This window comes from Nicotiana tabacum, chromosome 15 (genome assembly GCF_000715075.1).
Source record: "Nicotiana tabacum cultivar K326 chromosome 15, ASM71507v2, whole genome shotgun sequence".
Taxonomy (NCBI): Eukaryota; Viridiplantae; Streptophyta; class Magnoliopsida; order Solanales; family Solanaceae; genus Nicotiana; species Nicotiana tabacum.
The window spans coordinates 43011220-43033585 of record NC_134094.1 but is presented as its reverse complement, the minus strand read 5'-3'; the positions used below and the strand labels follow the sequence as shown (position 1 = coordinate 43033585).

Here is a 22366-nt window from a genome sequence, read left to right as displayed (position 1 = left end):
TATCAGTTTCTCTCTATAATTGTCTTTACTTTACTGTCTTTATTTTATAACATTTATTTATTTTTTCAAGTTTTTCTTCTTTTTCGAAAAACCCACGCCTTAGTGTAAACCCGCAAAAGAAAGCCCTCAGCCTCAAATCCATATCGCCGAAGCAAGCCTCAGGTTTTTCCCCTTCAATCATAGGTTCTCCGGCCTTCAATTGCCGGTATCTATCTTCAATCTCTTTGGGATTACCAAGTCTCGGGTATTCATCTATCTATCTCCATCTCTTTCACTCAATATTTCTACACTGATTGACGTTATTTAGGAGTCCATCTACATACAAACTGAAGTATTTCAAACGAAAAGTTTCAAATAGTGGAACATAAATTCTCAAATTTTTTTTAACAGGTGAACCAAATTTCTATCTGATAGATGAAAGCAGAATTTGCCCCCTTTTCATTTAAGGTACTTCTTCTTTGAATTTTTTCTTATACCTGTTTTGACCCCTCTCCTCATAGTTTATTGATTCTATTTCTAGTTGGTAGTTAGTCCTTTAACTTTTGAAGATAAAGACTTCACCGAAATAAGGAATGAAAAAAGATAAAGGAAATTAATTTTATAATGCATTTCATCAAAATAATCTCACTCGAATTTGCGATAGTTAATTGAAAATGCGGCATTGGAACTCCAAAACCAGAACAATTGCAATTAGAATTTTTTCAAGTTTGGATTTTATGTATGTTTTACTTAAATTTTTATATACCAAATCTGAAATATATGTATGTCCCTTCAAATTATATTTTTTTTTTCAATTTCTAAATGAATATATCAACCACCCAACATTTAACAAATAAGTTTAACTTGGCAGCAACTATAAAGAGATTACTATCATATGAACTCTCTTATTATTGCATGTTGAAGCGTATTATATTGGCCACTAACTGTCCATGAGGAATGCCTTTTGATGTGAGATATTCTTCTCCTTAGTTCTTCATATTCCATTCACCAAATAAAGTAATTTGAGTAGGAGGGTGTATTTATATCTTAATGCCTCGTATCCTGACTATTTTCACCAAACAAAGTGAAAGAAGTAAAATTGTACACACAATTGATGTGGAATTTATATACACAAATGGAGGACTGACTTGAGTTAATCTAGGAAAATCACGTAACAATAACCTTAATTCACCGACATATCCTTCCTATATTCCTCCTTATATTCTTCATGCATGATCCTTCATATGCCTCTTGGAAAAATAATCCCAAAAGTTATAGGTAATTGGGTTTTGTTTAGATATCCCGTGTACATTGTGTCATTTGTAATTCTAGTGTTTAGTTATTCTACTGCTTTTAAGTTTGTTTTTCTCTTGCAAATATCAAGTAAATTTCCATTTGGTGATAATTTTTTAAGCATTAGATGTTTCTTCTTATTCCGTAATCATTATCATAGTTAAGAGACTTGAAGTAATAGTAAAAAACTTAAAGGATAATAGTTCACTCTAATATACCATAAGCCTGGATGAAAAGTTAATAGTTGAAAAATTAATTTCTTTCTCTTTCTCCTTGTTTAATTATGAATTATATACAGATTTTTAATTCTTGTATATTTTTTTGGCATGTTAGTCTTCATCTTCATTGCCCTCTTCCATGGTGATGATAATTTGTCAAGATATTGTATTTAGCTGTCACAGCCCAAAACCAACAGTCGTGATGACGCCTATCGTGGAACTAGACAAGCCAATTATTCAACTATTCCAACATAACCAAAAGCTTTGAAAAATAAAATATGGAAGCGGTTAATATTTAAGGAAAACCTTTGAAAACAGAAATAAATAGGCAGCCCAATACAATCTCTCCCAAAACCGGGATGTCACCGAGTACATGAGCATCTACAATAGAAGATAGTCTAATACAGTGTCTAAAGAGTAAAAACTGAAATACAAGTAAATATAACGAAGGAGGGTCAAGGTAAGCGAACGCCATGCAACTACCTCGATAGTCTCCCGAGATCCTGACTCCACACTCAGCAGCCGCCGTGACCGTAAGCACCTGGATCTGCACACGAGGTGCAGGGTGTAGCGTGAGTACAACGAACTCAGTAAGTAACAAATCCAAACTTTGGACTGAAAGTAGTGACGAACTCAACCGGCATAATTCAATATAGAAATAACAATGCAGAAACGTAGGCATGCTTTCAAGTTCAACAGATAAACTCAAATAGTAAAATAGATCAAATCTTAATGATAAGAAGAATATAACTTCTCTACTTCTACATGCCAATGCACATGCTATATGTGATGCACCATGTTGACAGCCTCATGTGCTAACACTCTCAATTTCTCAATCACTCAGTACTGTATATGTCCAATCCGGCCCATGGAAGATCCATCCCGGAATATATACATTGACTGACAATCAGTCACCCAGTACCGAGTAGGGCCAATATGGCCTGTGGGGAAGATCCATCCCCAGGTATATAATGCTTCAGACAAGATCCATGTTTAGGGAAGATCAATCCCTCAATATAATCAATCGCGCTCCTTGGGGTGTGTGCAGACTCAGGAGAGGCTCCTTCATCCCAGGCGCTATCATAAATCAGTATAACTGCTGCAACGTGTAAGTTGATCCCATAAATGTCACTCATAGTCAGGCCCTCGGCCTCACTCAGTCATCAATCTCTCCAGTCTCTCTCACGGGCTCGCCATGTCAATGAAACTAGCCCGAAAACAATGATATAATGCATCAATAAATAACAATAGAGATTGAAATATGATGTGAAATGAATGAATATGACTGAGTACGAAATATCAATAAAATCGGTAAGATAGCAACAAGAAACGGCCACTACGAGTCCCAACAGTATCGACATATAGCCTAGACATGATCTTTAGCATGTTTAACAGCTTAATTACTTTATCACATGATGAAAACACGGACATCAACAAGATAAGTCCACTATACAGTGCCATCGAATCAACCAGGCCACAATTCTCACGGTGCACGCCCGCACGCCCGTCTCTTGGCGGGGTTTCGAACCCTCAGAGCCAAGTTTAGAAGTGTTATTTACCTCAATTTGAGCAAAACTCTACTCCAACACGCCTTTGCCTCGCAAATCGGCCTCCAAATGCCTCGAATCTAGCCATAACAGTACGATACAATCAATATGGGCTAAAGGAATCAATTCTACCGGAAATTACGAAGTTATAACTCAAAAAACCAAAATCGGCACAAAACCGGTCCCCGAGCCCACGTCTCGGAATCCAACAAATATCACCAAAACCGAAAGCACATTCAACCCCGAGTCTAACCATATCAAATTTACTCAAATCCTATAACAAAATCCCATTCAAAACCTCAAAAATCTAGCCCAAGAACTCTTCTTCATTTTCCTAAACTTTTCACCCCAAATGACAAATTTAATGATAGAATCAAGGCATAATCATGGAAATTAACCAAAACTAGATAGGAATCACTTACCCCAAACACCCACATGAAAAACCCTCCAAAAGTCACCTTCTACCGAGCTCCCAAATCAACTTTGTGTTATGAACTTGAAACCCTCATTTTTGAAACTTATAATCTGCCCAGTTACGCCTTCATTGCGAATGCGACCATTGCCTCGCGTTCGCGTAGCACAATTTCGTCTGTTGCCCAAAACCTCCTTCGCGAACGCGTTCAACCACTCGCGAGCGCAATGCTTCGCTGACCCCTCACTTCGCGAACGCGACCACCCTTCCGCGAACGCGTAGAACAAATGCGTGGGGTCCCAATTGCCTCCTCTCTTCTTCGCGAACGCGTGACCCTTCTCGCGTTTGCGATGCACACACTGCCCAAACTTTCGCGAATGTGACCCCCTCCTCGCGAACGCGAAGAGCAAATCCTCATCAGCCTCCAGATACACTTCGCGAACGCGAAGCCTTCCTCACGAACGCACAAGAGGAAACCAGTAACAGGAAACACCAGTAGTCTTCAGCCATTGCCAAGTCCAAAAATGATCCGCTAACCATCCGAAACTCACCCGAGGCCCCCGGGACCTCAACAAAACATACAATCAAGTCCCAAAACATCATATGAACATAGCGGAGCCTTCAAACCATCTCGAACAACATCAAAAACACGAATCACACATAGATTCAAGCCTAATGAACATTAAACTCCCAATTTTTACAAACGATGCTGAAACCTATCAAATCACATCCGATTGACCCCAAATTTTACACACAAGTCACAAATGACACCACGGACCTACTCCAACTTCCGAAATTAGAATTCGACCCCGATATCAAAAAGTCCACTCCCGGTCAAACTTCCCAAAAATTCAACTTTCGTCATTTCAAGCCTAATTCAACTACAGACCTCCAAATCATAATCCGAACACGTTCCTAAGTCCATAATCACCTAACGCAGCTAACGAAACCATCAAAATGCAAATCCATGGTCGTTTACCCATTAGTGAATATCCGATCAACTTTTCCAACTTAAGCTTTCCATTATGAGACTATGTGTCTCAATTCATTCCGAAATCTCTCCGAACCCGAACCAACTAACTTGATAAGTCATATAACAGTTATAAAGCACAAAAGGAGTAGTAAATGGGGGGACGGGGCTACAACTCTCGAAACGACCGGCCGGGTCGTTACATCAGCACTATCCAGTGTTCGTAAGAGGCGAAAATGTATAAATCTAAGTCCAGGTAAACATTTAAATAGCCCATCATTTGCTCAGTATCATTCTCTAAGAACTTCAGTATTGTTTTATTGATTTATCATATAACTAAATGACCTTTTTATAATCTATTTTTTCTCATAAGAATTGAATGTATCATAAAATGTTAATTGATTTCTTTATACTAACATTCCTTTAATTCATAATGTTATGTTCATTACTTGTTTGGCTAGCTTCTTTTCTGAAATTTCAGGAGCTTTGTCTTTTTTTTCCCTAGTGCTTGATCCAGAATAAATCATCAAGTGCCTATTTTCTGCACCTAGCAGTTGTCTTAGCTCAACTCTGAGTCATATTTTATAATACTATAGCTAAACTTTTCATGCCTAGCTATGTCATTGTCTCTTGTGGGTGCTTTGAATGAATATTAAGAGTGTTACTGTCCAACATGTTTTATGGTCCAGTTAAAGCCATGCATCTGTGAGCAAGCATGCCTTAGATGTTTTTTACCTGGAAATATTTTAAAAGCATTAGAAGTATGGTATGGTGCAAAAAGTTTAAAGCATGTTCACTTAGGACTAGGTTTGAATCATTTAGTATAGACATATCATCTTAAGCTACTTTAGCCATGCTGACAGAGAAAAAATGAATGTAATATGTTACTGGTCTTGACCGGTAAGCAGGGCATTACGACAGGCAGCGCTTTGCCATGTCACTTTCTCTTTGTGCGTTATATACCTAATAACTATCGCAAGTGGATGTTTTTGCATTATTTACCGGACAAAAGTTTTTGCAAATGGATCATCTAATTTCATAGTAAGCATTTTTGTGAATAATGTCATGGGTTGAAGATTGTAACAATCACCTCATCATTCTTTAGCCTTATAACCTTTGCATTATCAGCGCAAAGTTGTCACTATATAACTTATCTTTTCATTATCGGCTCAAAGTTATGACTACATAATTTTAACTTCTGCAAATAGGTCTATTGTTACAAAGTGCATAATCTAATTGTTAGTATGGTATGTTATAACTCAGTAACAAGACTGTCACGATCCAAAATCCATTAAAGGTTGTGATGGCGCCGGACACCGCTGTCAGGCAAGCCAAAAATAAATACTTAATTTGCTTCTCATTTTAATATCTTTGAAATCATATTTTCCTTCAATTAAATAGTAAAAGATGGAATTCACAGTGTAAATAATAATATTCTTAACAATTTCAATACAGAACAACCCATAATCACCCCAAAACCCGATGTCACAAGTGCATGAGCATCAACTAGGAATGTAAAATAAAATACAACATCTTTTAGGAATACAAATTTGGACAGGAGAAATATAAATACTCTGAAGGAGACTCTGCCGGCTGCGGGTCGTAATATGGAATGCAGCTCACGTATGTCCCCGCATGCATACACGCCTCTGTTCTCACAAGGCCACTAGTCACATATGTACCTTCACAAAAATGTGCAGCAAGTGTTGTATGAGTACGTAATCAACGTGTACCCAGTAAGTATCTAGCCTAACCCTGGAGGAGTAGTGATGAGGGGTCGACATCGACACTCACTAGTGGTCCAATAACATCAGATACAGTAAAGAGGTAAGTAAATATGACACAGAGTAAATAAATGAGATGGACAAGTATAAATCACGTGGTACAGATCCCCCCTCTTTACGAGGAACTCAAGCTCTCCATTAGAAATTCCCTCCTTAATCGGAGCATATATATAGATATAGTGGATCTCATCAGATGGATTATTATAAATCAAATCGGGAAAACTCGCAGATACACTGACTTCTTGCCAAATATTACGCACGATTCCATGAGGATATGATATAGGAAATGCCGAGGAGTATGGTCCGATCCAACATAAATATTTAAACTGTGCACTGCCGAGGGTCAAACGACACGAACCATAGATACATCTATTAAACTGCCGAGGCGAACGGCCCGCTCCCATAAGAGTGTGGTACATAAATCCTGTCGAGGTGATCGGCCCGATCCCATAAGAGTGAAATACATAATCTTGCCGAGGCGAACGGCCCGATCCCATAAGAGTGAAATACATAATCCTGCGGAGGCGAACGACCCGATCCCATAAGAGTGAAATACATAATTCTGCCGAGGGGAACGGCCCGATCCCATTAGAATAAGAAGCTTGGACAGGTCCTTGACCCCACTCACGAATAAACATGTGAGTTGCAATTTCTTTAATAAAAACCTTTCAATGAAGTATATATATATATCAGGAAAATATGTCATAAGAGGAGTAAAGTTATTCGGTGACTAATCATGAACTCGTGAAGTGTCTACAATAGCAAGTCTAGTCTCAAGTAGGTATGTAAAACAGAGGAATTTATTAGGCGAGAAAATGCTCAAATAGTGCAGCTACAACATGATGTGAACCTAAGCCTACCCAGACAATAGCATGAATGTATCTACGTACGGGCTCTCGTCACCTCGCGCGTTCATAGCCCCCACAACAAGTAGCACACATCAATATACAACACTAGGGGTAATTTTCCCTAACACCGCCCTAACACCTCAAACCGGTGACCGCCGATCCAAAACTAGTCAAATAAGATGCAACCCAATCAAAATATACTCTAATACTCATAATTAATCAATTTATAATAATTTCCAATTCCGCTCGAAAAATCGATAAAGCAACCCTCGGGCCCACATGCCCGGATTCTGAAAATTTTTGAAGATAAACTTTACCCATATTACCACGAACTCAAATATATAATTTATTTCAAATTTCATGTCCAATTTTGTGGTCAAAATCCAAAAATACCAATTTCTAGGTTTTTCTTCAAAATCCCAAATTTTCACAAATTTTCAAGTCTAAATCCATATATAATCCAAGTATTTAACTTGCAATAGGTGGGAATCACTTACCTTGACATAGATGACGAAAATCTCCCTTCGAAGAGCTTCAAAAATCGCCCAACCAAATGAAAAATGGAGAAAAATGGCCAAATCCCGTCTTTTAAAAACCTCACTACCCATGTGACCCTTCGTTGCCAAAAGTCTCATATGATGCCACAATGTGCCAACAAGCTACAAACTCGAATGTGATACATAAGGAAACGAACTCTGGAAAGCATTTCTCAACCCACGTAACTAATTTAAACAACCGAAAACATATTATGGACCTTCCACAGAAAAATGAGAAGCAAAATACACAATAGAAGATATGGGATACTGTACTCAACATCACACTGTTGGGCGTGCAACCCAATCCAACCATGATACCGTTGCGGTGTGCAACCCGATCCAACCATGATACCTGTGGCGGCATGCCACCCGATCCACACATAATAATCTATAAGAAAATACTTACCGAGCTAAAATGCTCATAACTACAAAATACTCGAATATCGACCACAAACACGCGAAGTGCATAATACAAATCCTGGGGAGACAGATAGCGCCATACGCTACGAAACTCGAGCACAACTACGATGCAATAAATGACCCGTATCTCGAGAGCCATCCTGCTCTCACAACACCACCAATTACATGGGATCTCAATACAAGTGCGAATAATCAAACCACCTCACAACCCACCTCACATAATATAGAAATACACAGAAGGGCCAACAACAGAAATATCATCCAAGGCCCGACGACCCCTCCGAAAACAACGCTATGATGAAATGAACACATCCGGCCTGATATAGAGCCCACATTCATATTTAGATCCATCCACGTACCTCAAGCCGATTCTGATCGTACCGCACTGGGCTAATAACCCTTCAAGGACCCAAAATGACCTATTCACGACTAATAAGAACATCCGTCAAATCCGAAACGAACTCACATGGTCCACAGCCCAAGGAATAAAATGCCTCTCAGACATAAACTCTCGCACTTGCGATATTACCATGACCTCCACATTCGGTCTCAATCTTTAACAATCAAGTGACTGACATGTCACACTTATACAAATCTCCCTGTAGGGCATGCTCGCACGACCATTCCGCTCAGGTAGCAAGGTCCGCACATTTATACCACCAGTCGTTCTAATTCTGTAGAGTGAGTCAAAAATCTGCAAGTCAATACACCAAACCTCTTCCACATGACACCGATCTCAGGTGACGCTAAAGACAATACCAGCTTACTCTAAACATCTGAATTCTTCCCTGCTCATCCGAGCTCTTGACATTCTTGTCGACATCAACTGCAACCTTGATCCTCAACTTCCAATTTATTCTTAACTTGCCTTAGAAACAATAATAGTTCCATTCATTACCGTAACGAAACCCAACAACACTCATCCCAAGTGACCCAATCCACGAGACCACATTGTCTCCAAAACCCATGAACCATCACATACCCTTCTTATGCGCATATTCATATCTTCAAATGGTACACCCATTCTGAAAATCCTTCTATTAATCCGAAGTTATTTTATCCTATTCCTCCAATGCCACACTGCAGACCGAAGATAACGTAGAACACTCCAAGCCCCTTTCATAAACCATTGCAAAAGCTCGATACTTAACCATACTACGAACTCGAAATCCTTAGGCATCGCACTTAGCTTGAAGCTACAATTACATAACCTTGGGACCCACCAATATTCCTTCTTTCTCATAGACATGATCCTGCACAATCGACCTGCTAAATTTCTCAAAATCCTCCTGTTAAACATTTTGTGAACATTCTGAATCACTAGCCACATTCACATATTCGACCTCTTACTAGATTGCCAGTAGAATTCTTCGTAGAAGCTCCGTCAACACCACGAAATCAGTAAACCATCCTAATCCCATGCTCATTCACCAGCTGTAAAAGTCTGTTCACTACCCATCAACATCAACTAACGGTGCGATAATACATTTCAAATCTGAGGTCATGTTGCATCCCTCTTCATATCAAGTAACTCCTTTCTGTCGTATCCAGCCTTCCTCAGTATAGCAGCCAATATTCCAAATTAGTCCGTAGACCCAGTCACTGTCCACCATAAATCCCAAATCACTCTAAACCTTCCCCACGGCGTGTAGCTATCCCTACCACAGAACCCATATGATACTCTGCCACTCTCCCACTTTGGTCAAACCCTCTCCTTTAAGCAACTACTCGACTTTCGCTTCTCACACTTGGCCTCCCAGAAATTTAACCACCACAAGACACATTTCACATGTCCTTCCTGATCCTCCGCTGCCCAGTTGTTGCCTTAAATCAAAATCCGTCTCTGTAGCACTTGAACCAATAGATCGCTACGAATTTTAAAGCCTCTCTGAAGATTATCCTTTTCGAACCATCAACACTAGGAACACCGATTCGATCCTGAACCACTGCACACCGCGATATTTAACAGCTGCTTCCCCGGCACTATTCCACAATACCCTGCCCCAAAGGCGAATTTAAGAAGGCCATAACATCGGCGAACCATAATGCGTTTAACAAGGGCGATGACACCACATCACAATTGATAACTCCACCACGCTCAAAATACCAAGTCTCGTTACTCCATCAACCCAAAAACTCATAGTCCGATTGCCTTTCCTCCGCTGGAAATAAAACACTTAGCCTCTAAATCATGCACTGAGTAAAATCTCCCTTCAAGTCATTCACTGCCTCGACGCATAGACAGGCATCCTACCATTACACAATCATGGTGCGATAACAACGCATGAATCATCATAACAATCAATGCCAAATCTCAAAACCATAGGAAATACTGATGTTGAGCTGAAATGACAGGACGACCTTCCACAAGGCGACAGTAATAGCCCAATCAAATATGCAGGCAGAGACATCCTGCACCACCTCTATAGTACCATGCCAATTACTCGATTCCCAATCTATAACAAGCGCTTCACGTCTCATAATATTGAATAGGAAAGAAATAAAGGTACAAACCTCAAAAGAATCAATTCGCACGATGAGGAATCAAGAAGGGAACTGCTCCTAACAACCTTGTAGCCTCTCGAAGATAAGTACAGACGTCTCCGTACCGATCCGCAAGACTCTACTAGACTCACTCATGACTCGTGAGACCTAAGTGAACCTAGCGCTCTGATACCATGTTGTCACGACCCAAAATCCATTAATGGTCGTGATGGCACCGGACACCGCTGTCAAGTAAGCCAAAAATAAATACTTAATTTGGTTCTCATTTTAATATCTTTGAAGTCATATTTTCCTTCAATTAAATAGTAAAAGATGGAATTCACAGTGTAAATAATAATATTCTTCACAATTTCAATATAGAACAACCCATAATCACCCCAAAACTCGGTGTCACAAGTGCATGAGCATCAACTAGGAATGTAAAATAAAATACAGCATCTGTCTGGAATACAAATTTGGGCAGGAGAAATATAAATACTCAGAAGGAGACTCTTCCGGCTACGGGTCGTAATATGGAATGCAGCTCATGTAAGTCCCTGCATGCATACACGCCTCTGCTCTCACAAGGCCACTAGTCACATATGTACATGTACAAAAATGTGCAGCAAGTGTAGTATGAGTACGTAATCAACGTGTACCCAGTAAGTATCTAGCCTAACCCCAGAGGAGTAGTGACGAGGAGTCGACATCGACACTCACTAGTGGTCCAATAATATCAGGTACAGTAAAGAGGTAACTAAATATGAGGCAGAGCAAATAAATGAGATGAACAAGTATAAATCACTAGGTATAGATCCCCTCACTTTACGAGGAACTCAAGCTCTCCATTAGAAATTCCCTTCTTAACCGGAGCATATATATAGATATAGTGGATCTCATCAGATAAATTGTCATAACTCAAATCGGGAAAACTCGCAGATACACTAGCTTCTTGCCAAATATTACACACAATTCCATGAGGATATGATATAGGAAATGCCGAAGCGTACGGGCCGATCCAACATAAATATTTAAACTGTGCACTGCCGAGGGTCGAACGACACGAATCATAGATACTTCTATTAAACTGCCGAGGAGAATGGCCCGCTCCCATGAGAGTGTGGTACATAAATCCTGCCGAGGCGATCGGCCCGATCCCGTAAGAGTGAAATACATAATCCTGCCGGGGCGAATGACCCGATCCCATTAGAATAAGAAGCCATAATCCTGCCGAGGCGAACGGCTCAATCCCATAAGAGTGAAATACATAATCCTGCTGAGGCGAATGACCCAATACCATTAGAATAAGAAGCTTGGACTGGTCCTTGACCCCACTCACGAATAAACGTGTGAGTTGTAATTTCTTTAACAAAAACCTTTCAATGAAGTGTGTATATATATATATATATATATATATATATATATATATATATATATATATATATATATCACGGAAACATGCCGTAGGAGGAGTAAAGTTATTCGGTGATTAATCATGAACTTGTAAAGTCTCTACAATAGCAAGTCTAGTCTTAAGTAGGAATGTAAAACAGAGGAATTTAATAGGCGAGAAAATGCTCAAATAGTGCAGCTACAACATGAAATGAACCTAAGCCTACCTGGACAATTGCATGAATGTAGCTACGTACGGGCTCTCGTCACCTCGCGCGTACGTAGCCCTCACAACAAGTACCACACATCAATATATAACACCTAGAGGTAATTTTCCCTCACAAAGTTAGACATGAGACTTACCTCACTCTGACGTTCCAAATTCGGTTCCAGCACCGCCTTAACACCTCAAACCGGTGACCGCCGATCCAAAATTAGTCAAATAAGATGCAACCCAATCAAAATATACTCTAATACTCATAATTAATCATTTTATAACAATTTTCAACTCCGCTCGAAAACTCGATAAAGCAACCCTCGAGCCCACGTGCCCGGATTCTGAAAATTTTCAAAGATAAAATTTACCCATAACACCACGAACTCAAATATATAATTTATTCCAAATTTCATGTCCAATTTCGTGATCAAAATCCAAAAATACCAATTTCTAGGTTTTTCTTCAAAATCCCATATATAATACAAGTATTTAACTTGCAATAGGTGGGAATCACTTCCCTTGACATTGATGACGAAAATTTCCCTTCCAACAGCTCCATAAATTGTCCAGCCAAATAAAAAATGGAGGAAAATGGCCAAATCCTGTCCTTTAAAAACCTCACTACCCAGGCGACTCTTATTCGCGAACGCGACACATCCCTCGCGTTCGCGATGCTCAACAACCTCACACCCAGAAATATCTCTTCGCGTTCCCAGCACTCTGATTGCGTTCGCGAAGGCCAGCTTCCCAGACCTCTCGCGTTCGCGTTCCTTTCTATGCGTTCGTGCAGGCCAAATGGCCTTAGGCCCATCTCCCCCTTTCTTCTTCGCGTTCGCGTCGCCTTGGCCGCGTTCGCGAAAGCTTGCCCAGCTCTTGCCTCGCGTTCACGTCCACTTGCTCGCGTTCGCGAAGGCCAACCTAGCAGCCTTACAATTTCCTCTATGCGAACGCGGGACTTCCTTCACGTTCGCGAAGAAGGACACCAGACACCAACAACAGCAGTCCAAAACAGCCTGAAATGATTCGAAACCATCCCGAAACACACCCGAGGCCCCCGGGACCCCATCCAAATCACACAAACCTGTCCCATAACATAATACGGACCTGCTCGCGGTCTCAAATCACATCAAACAACATCAAAATCATGAATCGTACCCCAATTCAAACTAAATGAACATTAAAACTTCAAACTTCGACATTCGATGCCGAAACCCATCAAATCACGTCCGATTGACCTCAAATTTTGCACACAAGTTACATTCGACATTACGGACCTACTCCAACTCCCGGAATCAGATTCTGACCCCGGTATCAAAAATTTCACTCCTGGTCAAACTTCTCATAAAGCTTCCGAATCCACTTCTGGAAGCGCTCCCAATACCAGAATCACCATAAGGAACTTTTTCCAGATTCAGAATCCCAAACGGTCATCGCTAACATTGAAATACACTTCAACCCAAATTTATGAAATTCTTCCAAAATGCCAATTTCTACAATAGGCGCCGAAACACTCACGGTTCATCCAAAATCTGATCCGGACATACGCCCAAGTCCAATATCATCATACAAACCTGTTGGTACCTTCAAATCCCAGTTCCGAGGTCGTTTACTCAAAATCACACTTTAGTCAATTCCTCCAACTTAATGCTTCCAGAATTAGAATTCTCTTTCCAGATCAATTCCGAACTTTCCGAACTTCCCGAAATTCAATTCCGACCACGCGTACAAGTCATAATACCTGAAGTGAAGTTGCTCGTGGTCTCAAACCACCGAACGACACGTTAGAGCTCAAAACGATCGGTCGGGTCGTTACAAAAACTATATCATACTATCATGTGTTAATATTCATTTTATTTTATTATTTCAGGTCATATTATTTGATGTTCAGAAATTTGACATGTGGAAAACTTAATTATGATCAAGAGTTACATAAATTGTTATGTGCTATTTGTTGTCTAGTATCGTAGCTATGTCTCACCAGTTATTTGAAACAAACTGCTGGTTATTTAGTTCAAATAGTTTATTTCTTTTTAATATGTCGGTACTATGAAATTACGGATTGGTGGTTGTTTTTGTCGTGAATTTTAAGAAATGTATTAATCTTTTTAAAATGACTGCAATTCTAATTATTATTTGTGAATGTAAATAAGCAAACGAGCATTAGAAGTGTTAAATTTTGTTAAATAAAGGTCATTTCACAGAAACTTTAGTTGCCATTACAATTTCCACTAAAAGTAGTCCCTATTGTTGGCAATTGATGGGTTTTTACCAGCAATAACAACTGTCGCTAAATATATGAGGTAGCATATTCCACAGGTAGTTTTACTGGCCATTGTAATGGTTGGTAAATAAATGCCACTAAAAGTAATGACCTTTAATAAATGGTGCTTTTACCGGCACTCAGTTGAATTGCCGCTAAAACCTTTAATGACGTTGGATACAACGGCTAATAAGCAATTGCTGGTAAAAGATTTTACGGCAATTTCTATTTCCGCTAAAGTCAAATTTTATTGCCACTAAATGCCATTTTTGTTGTAGTGAGTGTTATTTGGCATAAGTAGTATAACTTGAATTCAATATTATAGAAAAAACAGATAATAATCCAAAATTTTAATAATTCGATAAGCAATAAAGCGAAACACGTAAACGTTTACCAACGAAAAATTTAATAAATCTCGTTTTCATTCAATTTATCAGATAATGTTTCTCTCTCTTGTCCTCATCGTTTTCCTCTGTAAGCTAACTCCTTGTTGTATAGTTGTGTTTGGGTGTCATGGATTCATGGTGCAGTGGTGTAACGACCCAATTGGTCGTTTTGAGTATTTTAGCCCCGATCCCCTATTTATTGCCTCATCTATATTGTGTTGTTGTTATGTGATTTGCCGGGGTGTTTGGTTTTGATTTCGGGTGAGATTCCGAGTGAAATGGGACACCTAGTACCTAAGTTGGAGGATTAAGTTGAAAGGGTTGCCCGTAGTTTGACTTTTGTGTAGATGACTCCAAAATAGAGTTTTGACGATTTCAATATATCTGTATGGTGATTTTGGACTCAAGAGCGTGTTCGGATGTTGATTTGGAGGTTCGTAGGTCGTTTCAGCTTGAATTGGAAAAAGTTAGAAAGTTGAAGGTTTGGAAGGTTGAGAAGTTTAACCGGGAGTTGACTTTATTGATATCAGATTCAGATTTCGATTTCGGAAGTTGGAATAGGTCCGTCATGTCATTTATGACTTGTGTACAAAATTCGAGGTCAATCAGAGTTGTTTTGGTGTGATTCGACGTTAGTTTTGGAAGTCGGATGTTCGTAATTTCAATAGGTTTGAATTTGATTTCGATCGTAGAATCGATGTTGTTTGATGTAATTTATGGCCTCGAATAGGTCCGTTATGTATTTTGAAACTTGTTGGTATATTCGGAGGGGGTCCCGGGAGCCCTGGCTGTGAATCGGATTGAATCCAGAACAATTTTAGACTTGATGAATTGCTGAACGTGCTGTTGTTCTAGTGTCCTCGCACCTGCCGAGGGTTTTGCCGCAGGTGCTGACACGCAGGTGCTTGAGGTTGATTGCAGGAGAGGCCTTGAGTGAGATTGGATGGGATCGCAGGTTCTAGGTGATTTCCGTAGCTGTGAGTCTGCAGGTGCGGAGGAGCTGGTCGCAGATGCGGACTGGGCCAACTTGGTCTATGATCGCAAAAGTGGACATTGTCAGCAGGAGCGCGTGCGCAGAAACACTCATATGTTAGCAAGAGCGAAAGCGCATATGCGCGTTTGTATCCGCAGAAGTGGAATGTGCTAGACCTTAGTTGGAACCGTACCTACGATGGATTTTTCGCAGGTGCGATCCTATACCCGCGGATGAGAAATCGCTGGGCAGAAATAGAGGTCTTCGAGGGTTTAATTGTTTTTTTTATTTTTGGACCAAGAGAGTTCGGTTTGTGGCGATTATTTGAGGAATTTTCAGGGAAATCATCAGGGTAAGTGATTCTAACTCGGTTTTGGCTATATTACACGAATTTATTATTATTTTCATCATTTAATTAGTGGTTTCAGTTGAAAATTTAGGAAAATTGTGAAAACTTCTTAGAATAAATTTTTGGGATTTGAAAGGCCATTTAAAGTCGGATTTGAGTAATTTTTATATAGTTGGACTCGTTATCGATTGGGTGTTCAGATTTTATAATTTTGGTCGGGTTCTGAGACGCAAGCCCAGGGTTGAATTTTTGAGTTGAATTTTTATTTCTCTTTAAAGATCGTAAATTTATTGTTCAGAATAGTTTCTTTCAGTTTATATTTATAGAATGCAGTTGTTTTGGCTAGATTCGAGCCGTCCGGAGTTGGATAATCGATGGAAAGACTTACTAGTGGATTGAGTTAGCATGTTTTGAGGTAAGTGTCTTGCCTAACTTTGTGTGGGGGATTACCCCTTAGGATTGGTGTTGTTTTGTGTTAATTGTGATATGTGAAAGCCGTGTACGCAAGGTGACGAGTGAGTACACGGCTAAATATGGTAATTGACCGGTTCTAGCTATGTATATTCTTTTCATGCCTTTAATTGAGTTACCATAATATGTTATATTCATCATCTTTAGTCTATCTTCATATGCTTTACTTGTCTTACCTCTTACTTGTTTTTTGCCTTTACATGCCTAGTTGAAATTATTGTTTCCTCTATTCCTTATTCATTATTTAACTATTGAGTTCCTTACTTGAAATTGTTATTTCTTGGAATATCTTGTTGTTGAAATTGGTATTGAGTTATAAAAGCCGTGATTCACATTGAGACAAAGTTGTTAAGTTGTGAAATACTATTCTTGTTGAGTTATTCACTTCCGGTTATTATTATTGAGACTCTTGTGCATATTTTGGTTGAGCCATGGGCTATTTATTGTGAAAATACCATTATTGTGGTTGGCAAGCTGTGATATTGGGCAGTTAAGGTGCGATTTGTGATACATTGTGATATTGATACGCATGCGGCGGTATAAGGATTGGGGTTGAAACGCATGCGATGAGATAAGGTGGGCTTGATATGCGTGGTGCTAGTAGGGAAATTACTTGAAGCCACGCGGTGTGATAAGGTGGGCTAAAACGCATGAAGCTATTTCGGAAAAAATAATTTTTAAAACTAAATACAAGGGTCCCACAGTAATATGAGAAAAGATTGTGAATTATTTTGTGATTTGAGACTACGAGGTGGTACCTCAGTAGTGATTCTTGTTGATACTTTTCTATTATATCACTTGTTGTTTTGGTTGATTTGTTTCCTTCCTTCTATGATGCCTTATTGGCCCGAATCTTGATTTTGACCAAGTGAGCTCGAGGTTGACTTTTGTTGACTTTTATAAAAATAATCTAAATTGAACCTCTTTTGTTTGTGGGTAGTTTCTAAAGCTTATTTCGAATTATTTGGTCAATAATTTGTTAGGTTTAGTTGGCTTGGAGGCTTGATCAAAAGGCAATATCGTGGTTGATTGATCGCTTGGGTTGCGGGGTGAGGTAAGTATTGGGTCTAGCCTTGATTTGAGGGAATTAGGAACCCTTGAACGATATGTTATTTGAATTACGTGTGAAACGGCGTATATGCGAGGAGATGAGTGTATATACGCCGTCAAAATAATTATTTCCATGTTTTCTCGTTTTTCATGAATTATCTCATTAAATGCCTTAATTGTTACATGCTTTAATTATTTTCTATGCCGTAATTTATTATTTGTCATTAAGTCTTCTTGTATGGAATAGTTTGTCCCTTCACTTACTCCGTGATTAATTGCTACTTGCCTTAACTGTTTTACTTGCATACTTTAATTGTCACATGTTTTATTTGTCATGTTGTTTTGTAATATTTGTTACATTTCTTTGATTATTACATGGTTCATTTATTGCCTTGCACTCATACTCTTTGATTGTAGAAATTCTTATAAATTGAGTTATTTGATTGTTTATGTTCATTGAAATTGTTTGTGGATCGGGTTGCATGCAGCAACGGGAATTGAAGGATAATAGATTGAAATTGTGGAATAAGGATTATGATATTGATAAATAATAATATGGTGGGATTGGGTTGCGCGCCGCAGCGGTTTGTGTACGTAATAATTGTTATTGATAAATGATGATATGGTGGAATAAGGGAGGATTATGATATTGTTTAATGATGATATGTTGGAACAAGGGAGGATTATGATATTGATTAATGATGATATGGTGGGATCGGGTTGCATGCCGCAAAAGACTATTTACGTTAATGCCTGATATTAATAAAGAATGTTAAGGTGGGATTGGGTTGCACACCTCATTTGTTGTGTGTGTTGTACTTGTTGTTGTTGTTGTTGTTGTTGTTGTGTTAGTTCGAACATTTTTTATACGAGCTTAAGAGATTTGTTATTCTGGGCTTAACTGCTATACTTTCATTTTCTGTCTTTTTTCCCTTTTATTACAGAAAAATTCCCTTTGAGTTTATTCATTTTGTGTACAGGTTATTGTAAGTGGCTTGCTTTAACCTCGTCACTAGTTTATCGAGGTTAGGCTCGGCACTTACAGAGTACGTTAGGTCGGTTGTACTCATACTACTCTCTGCAATTCTTTTGCAGATAACGGAGTGGGTCCTGAGCGATGTTTAGTAGATTTACGCGGATCCAGTTATGGACGAAGACTTGATGTACAGTTGTACAACATTCGCAGTCATGAAGTCCTCTTTCCTCCTATCTTTACTATTTTTTTCTGAGTTCAAAATAATGTATTTTATTCAGACCCTGTTTTTAGCGCTGTAGACATTCATGTAGTCGTGACACCAGTTTTTGGGTTAAGTTTAGACTCGTTATTCAGTATTGTTATACTATACTTCGGACTTATATTGTTTTCATTGTAATTATCTTGTTGTAAATTGTTAAAACCAGTAAGTTTTCTATTCACGTCGGCTTGCCTAGGAAGTAGATGTTCGGTGCCATCATGACCTCGAGGTTGGGATTCGAGGTCGTGACAAGTTATATCAGAGCAGTAGGTTGCTTAGGTCTCAAGAGTCATGAGCAAGCTTAGTAGAGATTGGAGGATCAATACGGAGACGTCTGTACTTATCTTCTAGAGGCTGTGGAGTTTTAGGAAAAAATTCACTTCTTTCTTTCTCTATCGTGCGATTTCATTCTATTATTGATAATTGAACTATTCTATTCTTATTCTCTGGCAGATGGCGAGAACGCACAATATCTGTAGCCAGACAGGAGCCGGAGCCCCCTGTGGACCAGGGATAGAGGCCGAGGTCGAGCCAGAGGTCGATGCAGAGGCAGGACTCAGCCTAGAGCTCGAGCAACAACACCCCCAGTGGAGCCTCAGATTGATCATGAGGAGGAGGTCCCAGCTCAGACCGCACCCATTGGACTAGCTCAGGTCCCGGAGGGATTCATAGTCACTCTAGTGCTTCAGGAATCTCTAGTTCACTTGGTGGGACTTATGGAGAGTGTGGCCCATACCGATGTATTTTTGGTGGAACCAGTCGTCTCTTAGGCTATTGAGGAGCACAGACTCCTGCTACTCACACCCCAGAGCAGGTGGCTACACTATATCAGACTCTAGTATCCCAGCCAATTGGGGTAGTTTAGCTAGTTGTTGTGGCATAGGCCGGGGATAGGCCTGCTATGTCTTCTGAGGCCCTGTTGGGGATGAATAAGTTTACCAAACTCATTCCTGTTCATTTTAGCGGTGCACCTTCTGAGGACCCACATGATTACATGGATCGTTACTACGAGGTGTTGCGCAACATGGGTATTGTTGAGATCAAAAGGGACAACTTTGTAGTGTTCCATATGACTGATTCTGCCAAGAGATGGTGGAGAGATTATGTGCTGACTAGACCAGCTGGTTTGCCTTCACTCACTTGGGATCAGTTTTCACAGCTATTTCTTGAGAAGTTCATTCCTTTCACTCCGAGAGAGGAGTATCACAGGCAGTATGAGCGCCTTCAGCAGGGTAGCATGACTGTCATCTAGTATAAGACTCGATTTGTCCACCTGGCTCGTCATGCCATTGGTTTATTCCCTACTGAGAGGGAGAGAGTAAGGAGATTCATTGATGGGCTAAATTTCAACATCAGGCTATTGGCCAATGAAATTGGAGATGATATTTATTTCGAGAGGGCCGTAGATATTTCTAGACGGATCGAGATGGTTCGTGGTCAGGAGAGGGGGCTGGTGTTCGATAAAAGGCCTCATCATTTCGGTGGTTTCAGTGGTGCCTCAGCTGGAGGCAGGGGTACTTTTGGTAGAGGCCATCCTCCTAGGACATTTTAGTTAGTGCTGCAGGCATCCCACAATGCTTTGGGTAGTCGTGGTCCTTATGTATCTCATTTTGGGCAGCCAGCCTACAGTGCACCATCAGCTCTTATTAGTGCGCCTCCGATCCAGAGCTATCACCGTGGTTATCCGACCCGTTCGGGTCAGTTTCATCTTCAACAGCCACAACAACAGGATGTGTGGTTCGAGTGTGGGGTTACTGGTCACATCAGGAGGTACTGCCTAAGATTGTCGAGCAGCATGCCACAACAGAGTTCTCGTGCCATGGTTCCGGCATTAGTTGCTTTACTGCCCGCTCAGCCAGCTAGAGGTAGAGGTCAGGCCATTAGAGGTAGAGGTCAGGCCATTAGAGGTGGAGGCTAGCCAGCTAGAGGACGTCCGAGAGGCGGAGGTCAGGGTGGTGGGACCCTACCCCATTTTTTTGCATTCCCAACTAGACCTGATGCCGATTCATCTGACGCCATTATCACAGGTATTGTTCCAGTTTGCCATAGAGATGCTTCAATTTTATTTGATCCGGGATCTACTTATTTCTATGTGTTATCCTATTTTGCTTCATATCTGGTTGTGCCTCGTGATTCTTTGAATGCTCCTATGTATATGTCTATGCCGGTGGGAGATTCTACCTTTGTAGACCGTGTTTATCTCTCATGTGTGATTACTATTGGGAGTCTTGAGACTAGTGTATATCTTCAACTTCTTGATATGGTAGAATTTGATGTTATTTTGGGCATGGATTAGCTTTCACCTTATCATGCTATATTGGATTGTCATGTTAAGATGGTGACCTTAGCCATGCCGGGGTTGCCTGGATTTGAGTGGAAAGGGACTCCTGGCCATCCTACTAGCAGAGTTATTTCTTATGTGAAAGCTCGACATATGGTAGAGAAAGGATGTCTAGCTTATTTGGCCTCTATTCGCGATTCTAGTGCATAGGTTCTTTCCATGGATTCAGTACCTGTTGTGTGTGAGTTTCTAGAGGTGTTTCCTGTAGATCTACCGGGGATGCCACCCGATAGAGATATTGACTTCTGTATTGATTTGGCTCTGGGCACTCAGTCCATTTCTATTCCACCATACCGTATGGCCCCGCTTGAGTTGAAGGAACAGAAGGAGAAGCTGCAAGATTTACTTGATAAGGGATTCATTAGACCTAGTGTTTCACCTTGGGGTGCGCATGTGTTGTTCGTGAAGAAGAAGGATGGCTCGATGAGGATGTATATAGACTATCGGTAGTGGAACAAAGTCACTATCAAGAACAAGTATCTGTTGCTGAGGATTGATGACTTATTTTATCAACTTCAGGGTGCCAAAGTGTTTTTGAAGATTGACTTGAGGTCTGGATACCATCAGTTGAAGATTAGGGCATCAGATGTCCCTAAGACATATTTTCGGACTCGATATGGGCATTATGTATTCCTAGTGATGTAATTTGGGTGGTGCCAAGCAAGTTACTATTGGAGATGACGGGGTGTTGCGGATTCATGTTCGGGCTTCGTGAGTTGATTCTTGAGGAGGCCGACAGTTCGCGGTATTCCATTCATCCGGGTGCTGCCAAGATGTATCAGGACTTGAGGCAGCATTATTGGTGGAGAAGAATGAAGAAGAATAAAGTAGATGCCTTTATGGCTCGATGTCTAAATTGTCAGCAAGTAAAGTAAGAGCATCAGAGGCCTGGCGGTTTGCTTCAGAAGTTTGAGATTCCTGAGTGGAAGTGGGAGCGTATTACCAAGGATTTTGTTGTTGGGCTCCCATGGGGTTCGAAGAAATTCGACGCGGTATTGGTCATTGTGGACAGGTTGACCAAGTTGGCACATTTCATTCCTGTAGTAGTTACCTATTCTTCAGAGCGGTTGGTTGAGATCTATATCCGCGAGATCGTTCATCTTCACGGTGTGCCGGTGTCCATCATTTCTGATCGGGGTATGCAGTTCACCTCGTACTTATGGAGGGCTGTACAACATGAGTTAGGCATACGAGTTGAGTT

At 40.3% G+C, this 22366-nt stretch overlaps 1 long non-coding RNA gene across 2 annotated transcripts in view; it reads left to right on the top strand.

Annotated features, from left to right (window-relative positions):
• LOC107797267 (uncharacterized) overlaps positions 1 to 22366 on the top strand; it is a 28233-nt gene continuing 5867 nt past the window's right edge. Inside the window, exons 1-5 of one of the 2 annotated variants that reach the window (XR_012699244.1) lie at positions 1 to 244; positions 391 to 447; positions 16415 to 16483; positions 17523 to 17593; positions 18685 to 20851. This is a non-coding gene — a long non-coding RNA (uncharacterized LOC107797267). The remainder of the gene's footprint in view (positions 245 to 390; positions 448 to 16414; positions 16484 to 17522; positions 17594 to 18684; positions 20852 to 22366) is intronic. The other variant, XR_001650649.2, reaches the window with a different exon arrangement.